Source organism: Dasypus novemcinctus, chromosome 25, assembly GCF_030445035.2.
Source record: "Dasypus novemcinctus isolate mDasNov1 chromosome 25, mDasNov1.1.hap2, whole genome shotgun sequence".
In the NCBI taxonomy this organism is placed as follows: Eukaryota; Metazoa; Chordata; class Mammalia; order Cingulata; family Dasypodidae; genus Dasypus; species Dasypus novemcinctus.
The window spans coordinates 27,994,900-28,004,504 of NC_080697.1; the positions used below are offsets into that span (position 1 = coordinate 27,994,900).

The window sequence follows — 9,605 nt, forward strand, 5'->3', positions numbered from 1 at the left end:
AACACTCATCCACTGCTGGTGGGAATGCAGAAGGATCCAAACATTCTGGAGGACAGTTTGGCGGTTTCTCAAAAAACTAACCATAGATTTGCCATATGACCCAGCAATACCACTTTTGAGTATATACCCAGCAGAACTGAAAACAAGGACACAAACTGATATATGCACACCAATGTTATAGCAGCATTGTTCGCTATTGCCAAAAGTTGGAATTAACCCAAATGCCCATCAACAGATGAGTGGATCAATAAAATGTGGTATATACACACAATGGAATACTACTCGGCTGTAAGAACAAATACACTACAAACACACAAGATAACATGGATGAATCTTGAGAACCCAGGCATTGAAGGATAAATACTACATGACCTCAATGATATGAAATAAACAAGCTGCCTCAGAGAGCTAGAGACTGAACGATAGGCTTACAGGAAATCGGGGGGTGGAGGAAGGATGTGAGCCGACGTCTGCAGGGGTGGAATTTATGATGAGCTGGCAGTAAGTATGAACAAAAAGAAGAGATAAAAGGGGGGCAAGGGGTTGCCTTTGGGTGGGGCTTTGCGGGTTTGAGGGGGGCTGAGGATGGGAGGATGGTAATATTGCCCAAAAAGTGGGGGGAGGGAGGGGTAGCATACGAACACAGGAGAGTGTCAGGTGTTGGTTGAGAGTAAAATGCTGAGAAAATCGTATCAAAATATAATTAAGAGGGTTACCTGTTTAGGAGGCTTGGAAGGGATGGTCTGATGCGGGACGGGCTCGTGAGGAATGTCTGAATGCTCATTTTGCCAGAGTGGGTGATACCATTGGGTAGAGACCCAAGTAGTGAGAGTGGGGGTGGACCCACATCCTGGGGAGGACTAATGCCATCAAATAGAGGGAACTGTATCTCTCAAGAGAAAGGGTGGCTCCCAGGGCATTGGGCAGCCAAGCAAGTTAGGACCTGAACACTGTTGCAAGTATCTCTGGACGTGGCTCCTTGGGAAACGGAGGTTGGCTGTCACTGTGGGCACCAAGGGGAGGGGAAAATGGATGTTAAATGTGTGGAACCAAGGTAAATGTGGTGTAAGAGAGGATTTTCGTGAGAGTACACAAGGATGGATATAAAATATGTAATATTACATCATAAACATATAGGGGATGACAGAATGATAATGTAAACCATAATGTAAAACATAGGATAACTAAAAATGTTAGAAAACTGTGTGTCCTAAAGTATGCACCACAATGTAAGCACAGATGTCACCTGGTTTGAAAGCTATTGTCTCAAACTCTGTACATCACTTTAAGTAAATATGTTGTGAATAGGTTGTAAGAGTATCGCTGTGGAAGGGAAAAGGTTTTGTGGTGGATGTGTGGGAGTGCTGTATATTGTATACATGAATTGCTGTGGTCTAGGGCTCTTGTGAAGAGAAGTTCAATAATTAGGGGGAAAAAAAAAAGGAAAAGAAAAAGATAGGATGTAGAATTTTTCCAAGTCAACACGTATTCTATATCTAACCTTTAAACCCATCGCTATATCCCATTTTGCTAGTAAGAGATCCTGACATTATACTGGGGCTTCAATATTCAGGAAGTTCTGGATCCCAGAGTGGTCCAACAATGGCAGTGGAGGAATACTGGTATAGGATACTATTGACAGGGGATATATGGCTGACAGGGAGCTATACAGGGCATATGTCCAGGGTGCATGGTAATGTTTGGATATACTTATAGTGGCAACAATTAAAAACTACAGCTGGGGGGGTACTGGTTCCTTGGCCGGGGGTGCTGTGCTGTGGTCCCTAGGGGAGCAGCAGCAGTCCCCCAAGTGCAGCGGCAAGGACCAAGAAGGAATGAAGGTCCAACAGTGAGCCCCTGATACTAATGACTATGCTTGTGAGCCTATATGCCTGAAATAAGAACAAGGCCTAGAGCAGCACTGTGCCTGGGAATTTTCTCCTGACAGCCTTCATGTTACTCAAATGTGGCCAGTCTCGAAGCTAACTCAGCATCTAAATGCAATGCCTTCCCCCCAGCGTGGGACATGACACCCGGGGATGAGCCTCCCTGGCACCGAGGGATCACTATCAACTAACAACTGATAATGCAACTAGAAAATGACCATGAATTGAAGGTTCGATGCGGATCAGTAGAATATCCCTGTCTACATAGAATAATATGACTTTAAAATGCTGTTTGACCTAATGTAAGGGGGAAATAGAAAGGAGAAATGAGTTTATATGGCTATGAGTCTCTAAAAAAAAAGAGTCTGGAGGCTGTCAGAAGGATTGCCCTTATGCACAACTGAGCAGAGTCTAAGAGACAGATAAAGTAGATACAATCCCCAGGTATTGGTTCCTTTGAGGGCTAAAGGGACCCATGGGTTCTATGGTCATGGCAGATAGGGTTCACTGCCATGTCAGATGGCCCTTCTTTGGAGCTGGTGTTTCTGCGTGATGAAACTGGACCCAGAGGGGATCTCTTTTCATAAGACTATCATGCTACTTTACTGGAATTGTAGTTGGTATTGGGGTTTCAGATACATTTAGGGGATTGAATCTTTTTACTGACAATATGATAGCCAGGCCCTGAGCCTCAACAGACTCCAGCTCCTACAATCTGATTTATTGGACTCACCTCACTCAGCTAAGATGGAGTTGAAGAAGGACAACCACCACACCATGGAGCCTAGAGTGCCTACAACTGAAAGCAGGAGGATTGCATCCAGTAACCATGTGGAATCTGAGCCTCCTCTTGACATAGAGGTGCAACAGACACAACCAATACAAAGTCCACAGAGAAAAGGTGGCATTGGAGTGGGAAAAGTGGATATGGTGGCTGATGGGTATGGGGAATGGCAGGAAGAGATGAGATGTGGAGGCGCCTTTGGGACTTGGAGTTGCCCTGGATGGTGCTTCAGGGGCAATCACCGGACATTGTAAATCCTCCCAGGGCCCACTGGATGGAATGGGGGAAGAGTGTGGGCCATGATGTGAACCAATGACCATGAGGTGCAGAGATACACAGAGATGTACTTACCAAATGCAATGGATGTGTCATGATGATGGGAGTGAGTGTTGCTGGGGGAGGAGTGGTGGGGTGGGGGTGGTGGGGTTGAATGGGACCTCATATTTTTTTAATGTAATATTTTTACAAAATCAATAAAAAAAATAATTAACTAACTGATATTGTATTCTAGAAGGTTTAAGGGCTAAATGGAGAAATATAAATCAGAGATGGAGAATAGGAAATTCCAGAGGTATGCGGTTGTGATTTTAAATATGGCAGTTGAGAAAGTTCTCCCAGAGAAAATGGCTTTGGAGCAAAGACTTGAAGGAGTAAGGGAGGAAGTCCACCGAAAGAGAGATCTCTCTCCAGTTACAAAGTACAAAGGCCCCATGGGAAGAACAGGCTTAAGATAGTGAGGCTAACAGCTGGGAGGGCAACAGGATTAGGGCAGAGAGATTAGAGGGTAGAGGAGGCCAGAGAGGAATGGCTTGCAGGGAAGAGTGTAGGACATGGGTGGCAATTTTTAGTACTTTGGCTTTCACTGTAAGTTTGATGAGAAGGTGGCACAAGGTGTTGATCAGAAAAGCAACATTATCTGAGTGACGTTTTAAAAGAATAACTGGGCCTGCAGGCTTGAAACTTGTTGAGGCAAAAGTAGAGGCAAAAATATCAGTTGTACTATTTCAATAATTGAGAAGAGAGTGGGGAGTGATCAGATTCTCAACAGACTTTGAAGGCAGAGCCAAGAGGATTTGGGGTGAACCCAGGGTTGTAAAAGAAAGAATTAAGGGAAGTGGATATGACTCAAGCAGTTGGGCACCAGCCTACTACGTGGGAGGTCCCAGGTTTGTTTCCCAGTGCCTCCTAAAGAAGACAAGTAAAACAGAGAACAAGTGATGAGCTGGTGAGGCAAGCTGACACAACGAAATGACGTGATGAGGAGACACAATGAGAGACACAAGGAGGGAGCAGATGTGGCTCAAGCAAATGGGCACCTCCCTTCCTCATGTGAGGTCCTCCTAAAAAAAAAGAAGACGACGAATAGATACAGACAGCAAGTGCAAACAGCAAGGTGGGGGGAATAAAAATAAATAAATCTTAAAAAAAAAAAATTAAACAACTAGAAGGTTGACCTTAACCACTTCTGAAATGGGGAAGACTGTGGGTGAAGCACATTTGGGGGACAGCACCAGGGGTGTAGTTTTGCATTAATGCATTTGAGGTGTCTACCTGTTATGCCATGGTGAGGTCAAGCATAGAGTTGGACACAAGTTTGGAGAATTTTGGAGAGGGCTAGATTAATATAAATTCTGGAGCTGGCAGCATGTAGGAACTATTTCAAGCCATGAGCCTGGATGAAACCATCCAGCTCTGAGCCCTGGAGCCCTCCAACATTTAGAGGGCAGGGAGGAAAAAGCAGGGGAGTGGAGACTATAAAGAGACTATAAAGGGCAAGTAGGCATGCAGGCCAGACAGGTTTCTTGTTGGCATACTCTTTTCATTTCTGTTTATCTGTGAATATTTTGAACTCTCCATCATTTTTGAATGCTAGTCTAGCTGGGTATTCTTGGCTGGAAATTTTTTTCTTTTAGTACCTTGACTATATCATACCACTGTCTTCTTATCTCCATGGTTTCAGATGAGAAATCAGCACTTAATCTTATGGAGCCTCCCTTGTATGTGATGGTTCTCTTTTCTCTTGCTGTTTTTAGAATTTTCTCTTTGTCATGAGCATTGGATAATTTGACAAGTATATGTCTTGGGGTGGGCCTGTTGGAATTTATGGTGTTTGGCGTGTGTTGTGCTTCCTGGACATGTTCATCCATCTCTCTCAGTAGATTTCAGAAGTTTTCAGCCATTATTTCCTCCAACATCCCTTCTGTCCGCCTTACCTTCTCTTCTCCTTCTGGGATGCCTATAATATGTATGTTTGTGCATTTTTCATTGCCATTCAGCTTCCTAAGTCCTAGCTGGATTTTTCCTATCTTTTTATTGATCAGTTCTACTATCTGTTTGATTTCAGATGTACTATCTTCCACATCACTAATTCTCTCCTCTGCCTCTTCTAATCTGCTGCTATTGAGAGTGTGTTTTTGATTTCTTGAACTGTGGTGTTCATCCATCATAACTGTTATCTTTTTGCATATGTCTGCAATTTCCTCTCCAAGTGTTTTCTTCATATTGTTAATCTCTTCCTTTACTTCATTAAGTTGGTCTCTAATATATGTTTTGAGATCTTTACATGTCCGATGTTCTGCTCCCTTTCCTGGTTTTTAGTTTGTTCACTGGATTCACCCATCTTTTCCTGATTATTGGTTTGGTTTGTAGTTTTTTGTTGTTGTCTGGTCATCATTTTATCTTGACAGGTTTAATCAGTTCCTTAGCTTTTTTGTCTACTCTTGGGAATTAATTAGTTGTTGTTCATGCATAAGTGTTATGTCTTCTCTTTGTCACTTTTTTCTTCTTATTTTAATTTCTTGTTACTGGCTAAGTTCACTTTGATGGAAAATATTAGGGCCAGGGAAAGCAAAATGAGTGAAAAAACAAAATGTATCAAGTAGTATTGGTAATAAATGTTAACAGAGCAACAACGTGAGCTCTAGGAGAATGGATATTAGACTCATGTAAGTTGTGTAGAGTTTTAGCAGTAAGTAGAGTACCTATAATGAGATATTCAACTGAATATGGGGAGGAATATAGTTTGAATTAAAAGGCCAGTGTTTTCATGAGAGAGGGAAAGAGAAAAGAAAAACAATAATATCGAGTGGATAAGAGACAGAAAGCAGAACAAAGTTATTAGAAATAAAAAGTCAGATAATTTGGGGGCCAAAGAAAGGGAGGTAGAATGTAAGAAAAACAGCAGATGATGGATGATAGGAAGATGTGGGGGAGCCTTTCCTCAGCTGCTGCTAAGGTGCTTGGTTCTTCCAAGGAAGCTAAGGCCGTGTTGGTGTGAGGCCCTCACTTCATCTGGTGACTAGCACTGTACCCGGTACTCACCTGCACAATGGCCTCCATCTCCAAGCTTGCCTGCACCTACTTGGCCCTCATACTCCATGACGATGAAGTCACAGTCATGGAGGATAAGATCAATTCCCTCATTAAAGCAGCTGGTGTAAATGTTGAACCTTTCTGGCCTGGCTTGTTTACAAAGGCCCTGGCCAACATCAGCATTGGGAGCCTTATATGCAATGTAGAGGCTGGTGGACCTGCCCCAGCAGCAGGTGCTGCACCAGCAGGAGGTCCTGCCCCCACCACCACTGCTGCCCTAGCTGAGGAGAAGAAAGTGGAAGCAAAGAAAGAAGAATCTGAGGAATCAGATAATGACATGGGCTTTGGTCTTTTTGACCAGACCCCTTTTATAAAATTCAATAAAGAGCTGAACTCTTAAAAAAAAAAAAAAGATGTGGGTGAAAGGGGATAGTGTAGGTGGCCAAAATCAATACACACAGAAAAGAGGAAATGGAGGATGAGGGAACACAGCATGTGTGAAGCGCTCCCTGCAGCACCTATTATATAAAGAAAATAAAATTTAAAAAAGAAGAAAAAGAAAAGAAAAAAAAGAGAAGAGAAAAGAGGGGGCAAAGAAAAGCAGGGGAAATAAGAAAAAGAAAAAGAGAAAAAAAACCTAAATAAATGAAAAAGGACCTTGGGGGATTAAACAGGAGAAAAGACCAAGAGATAATGCAATATTAACAACCATGTCAAAAAAAAAAAAGAGAAAAAAAAGAACCAACCTTTCAAGCTAGGAATCCTCTTCACAGTTAAATAATACACTTAGGGATCTGACCTTCCCCCTTTCTCCTTTCCTCACTTCTCTCTCTCCCAGGGCAGCAGGAAAGCTACCTGAGAGGTCATGTAGGAGATTCAAGTAGGTCCCTGTTGAACCAGCTCAACACAGAATAGTATGACTATTTATAGTGTGAGAGCACCTACACCTCACCAGAAACCCCAAATATGTTATTGGAAGATTGGATTGCACCTCCTACAGTCCCTCCCCCTTAGGCGTGCTAGGAGAGGTCTAATTGATTTTCTGACTCCACCTTCTCCCAGACCAAGTTTCCTATCCCAGGACGTTTAGGTAAATTGGGCTTTCTCAGCAGATTCACCTCTCCTTTCTTCCCAGACTCTTCACAAGTTAGGTGGTACACTCCTCCAAGTTCAAGGAGAAAGGAAGAGGAAGAGGAGAAGAAGAGGAGGAGGAGGAGGAGGAGAAAGAGGAGGAAGAAGAAGAGGAAGAAGAAGAAAGAAGAAAGAAGAGAAGAAAGAAGAAAAGAAGAGAAGAAGAAAAGAGAAGAAGAAAAAGAAGAAAAGAAGAAGAAGAAGAGGAAGAAGAGGAAGAAGAGGGAGAAGGGAGAAGGGAGAAGGGGAAGGAGAAGAAAAGAAGAAGAAGAAAGAAGAAGAAAGAAGAAGAAAGAAGAAGAAGAAGAAGAAGAAGAAGAAGAAGAAGAAGAAGAAGAAGAAGAAGAAGAACAACAACAACAACAACAACAACAACAACATGAATGCCAAGGGCTAGGGTAATCAAGGACGTCAGACAGACCTTAGGGTGCGGTGGATTCAGGGATGGGAAGCCCATGATATTGCAGACTCAAGATAATGTGAGTCTCTGAAGTGTAGGCCACCAGGGTTTAGGGTACACACACCTGGGAACCATGCATCAGGTTGACAAGGGGCCTGGGAACACTGCAGCACAACAAAGCCTTCAGGGATCACTGTGGCCAGGCACCAGCCCTAGGAGGAGTGGTCCCACCCACAACTTCTGACCTCCATGTCAGAAACCCAAAATTCCACCTCTCACAAAACTCTCTTCTGTAACTGTCTCACCAAATCAACATCTAGACACCTCCTCCCTGCTAGCCCCCAAAACAGCCCACTCAGGGTTTGGGAGCATCTCAGCATAGCAAAGATTTCAGGGACTGCTGTGGCTGGGCTGCCAGCCCTAGGGGGAGGGGTTCCACCTACAACTTCTGACCTCCATGTCAGAAACCCAAAATTCCACCTCTCACAAAACTCTCTTCTGTCACTGTCTCACCAAATTAACATCCAGACACTTCCCCCCCTGCAAGCCCCAGAAACAGCCTGCAAGGGCTTGGGAACACCCCAGTACAACAAAGCCTTCAGGAATCGTTGCAACCAGGCCATCAGCCCCAGGGGGAAGGGTCCAAACCCACAACCTCCAACCTCCATGCAAGAGACCCAAAATTCTACCTCTTGCAAGAATCTCCTCTGCACCATCCCACCAAATCAACGTCCAGACACCTCCTGCCCTGCAAACACCTGAAACAGCCCAGTCCAGCAGGACTCCAACCCTACTCAGCCACTTCTTTGCAGGAGAGATTATGAGGTGCACTTACTCAGACCCCATCTTGTCCCACCTCCTCCTACTTTCTAAAGAACGTTTCTTGAACATTTTCTTTCTTCCTAAAGAATCTTCTTGAAAATTATTACCTATAGTGAGGATATATAATGGTTGGATAATTGCTTATCAAATATTTACTACCTTTCCCTACTGTGGATGGAGACTAACCCTTTTGATATTGGGCTTGAATATGTGACTTCCATTGCCCAATGAGATATTAGTAGGTGTTATACATACAAAGGCTTAACCTTGTGTAAAAGGCTGACCTTCCTACCTTTCTGTTATAACCGTGATAAGGATATGCCTGCAGATCTTAGAAGAGTAAGAAGCACATGAAGCAGAATTGCCTCCGTACACCTGAAGACTTGAATCTTCAAACAGACCTTCCATAGTCTGAGTCAATATCTATACCTGTACTCTAAAATAACATTGTTTCAGGTCACTCACATTATATTCAAAGTATTGGAGTAGTTTGTTACACAGGGAGAGATGACTGATAACAAGCAAGACTTGTGCTGGTAAACTCGCTCAAGTTGTTTTTTGTTTTGTCCAAAAGTATTTAACCATTCTTTAATGCTAACATAATTTTACCGAGTTTATATTTCTGGGTTGATAGTTGTTTTATTCTCAATACTGTGAAGGTAAAATCCCACTATTTCTGGCTGACAGTGTTCTGTCATCCCTCAGGCTGATATTCATATCTCTCTGTCTTTGAAGTTGTTAAGTTTCACGATAGTTTATGTATGAATTTCCTTTCATTAGTCTTCCTTGGGATTTCTTGGGATTCTTAAATCTGAAGATATTTCCCATTATAATATATATTTTTTCAAATTCTACTCAATTTATTCATTTTTTAAAAAGATATTACATTAAAAAAACATGAGGTCCCCATTCGCCCCCACCGCCCCCACCCCACCACTCCCCCCCCCCATAACACTCTCCCCCAACATCATGTCACATCCATTGCATCTGGTAAGTACATCTCTGGGCATCGCTGCACCCCATGTCCCATGTTCCACACCATAGCCCACACTTTCCCACGTTCCATTCAGGGGGCCATGGGAGGACATACAACATCTGGCAATTGTACCTGGGGCACCACCCAGGACAACTCCAAGTCCCGAGAATGCCTCCACATCTCTTCTCTTCCTCCTTCCCCACACCCAGCAGCCACCATGACCACTTTTTCCACATCAATGCCACATTTTCTCGATTATTAACCACAATAGTTCATGAATAGAATATCATTAAG

General features: G+C 43.2%; 1 pseudogene; it reads left to right on the forward strand.

Annotated features, from left to right (window-relative positions):
* The first annotated feature begins 5,998 nt into the window (after nt 1-5,998).
* On the forward strand, nt 5,999-6,382 carry LOC131275974 (large ribosomal subunit protein P1 pseudogene; annotated as a pseudogene).
* Nucleotides 6,383-9,605: the final 3,223 nt, after the last annotated feature.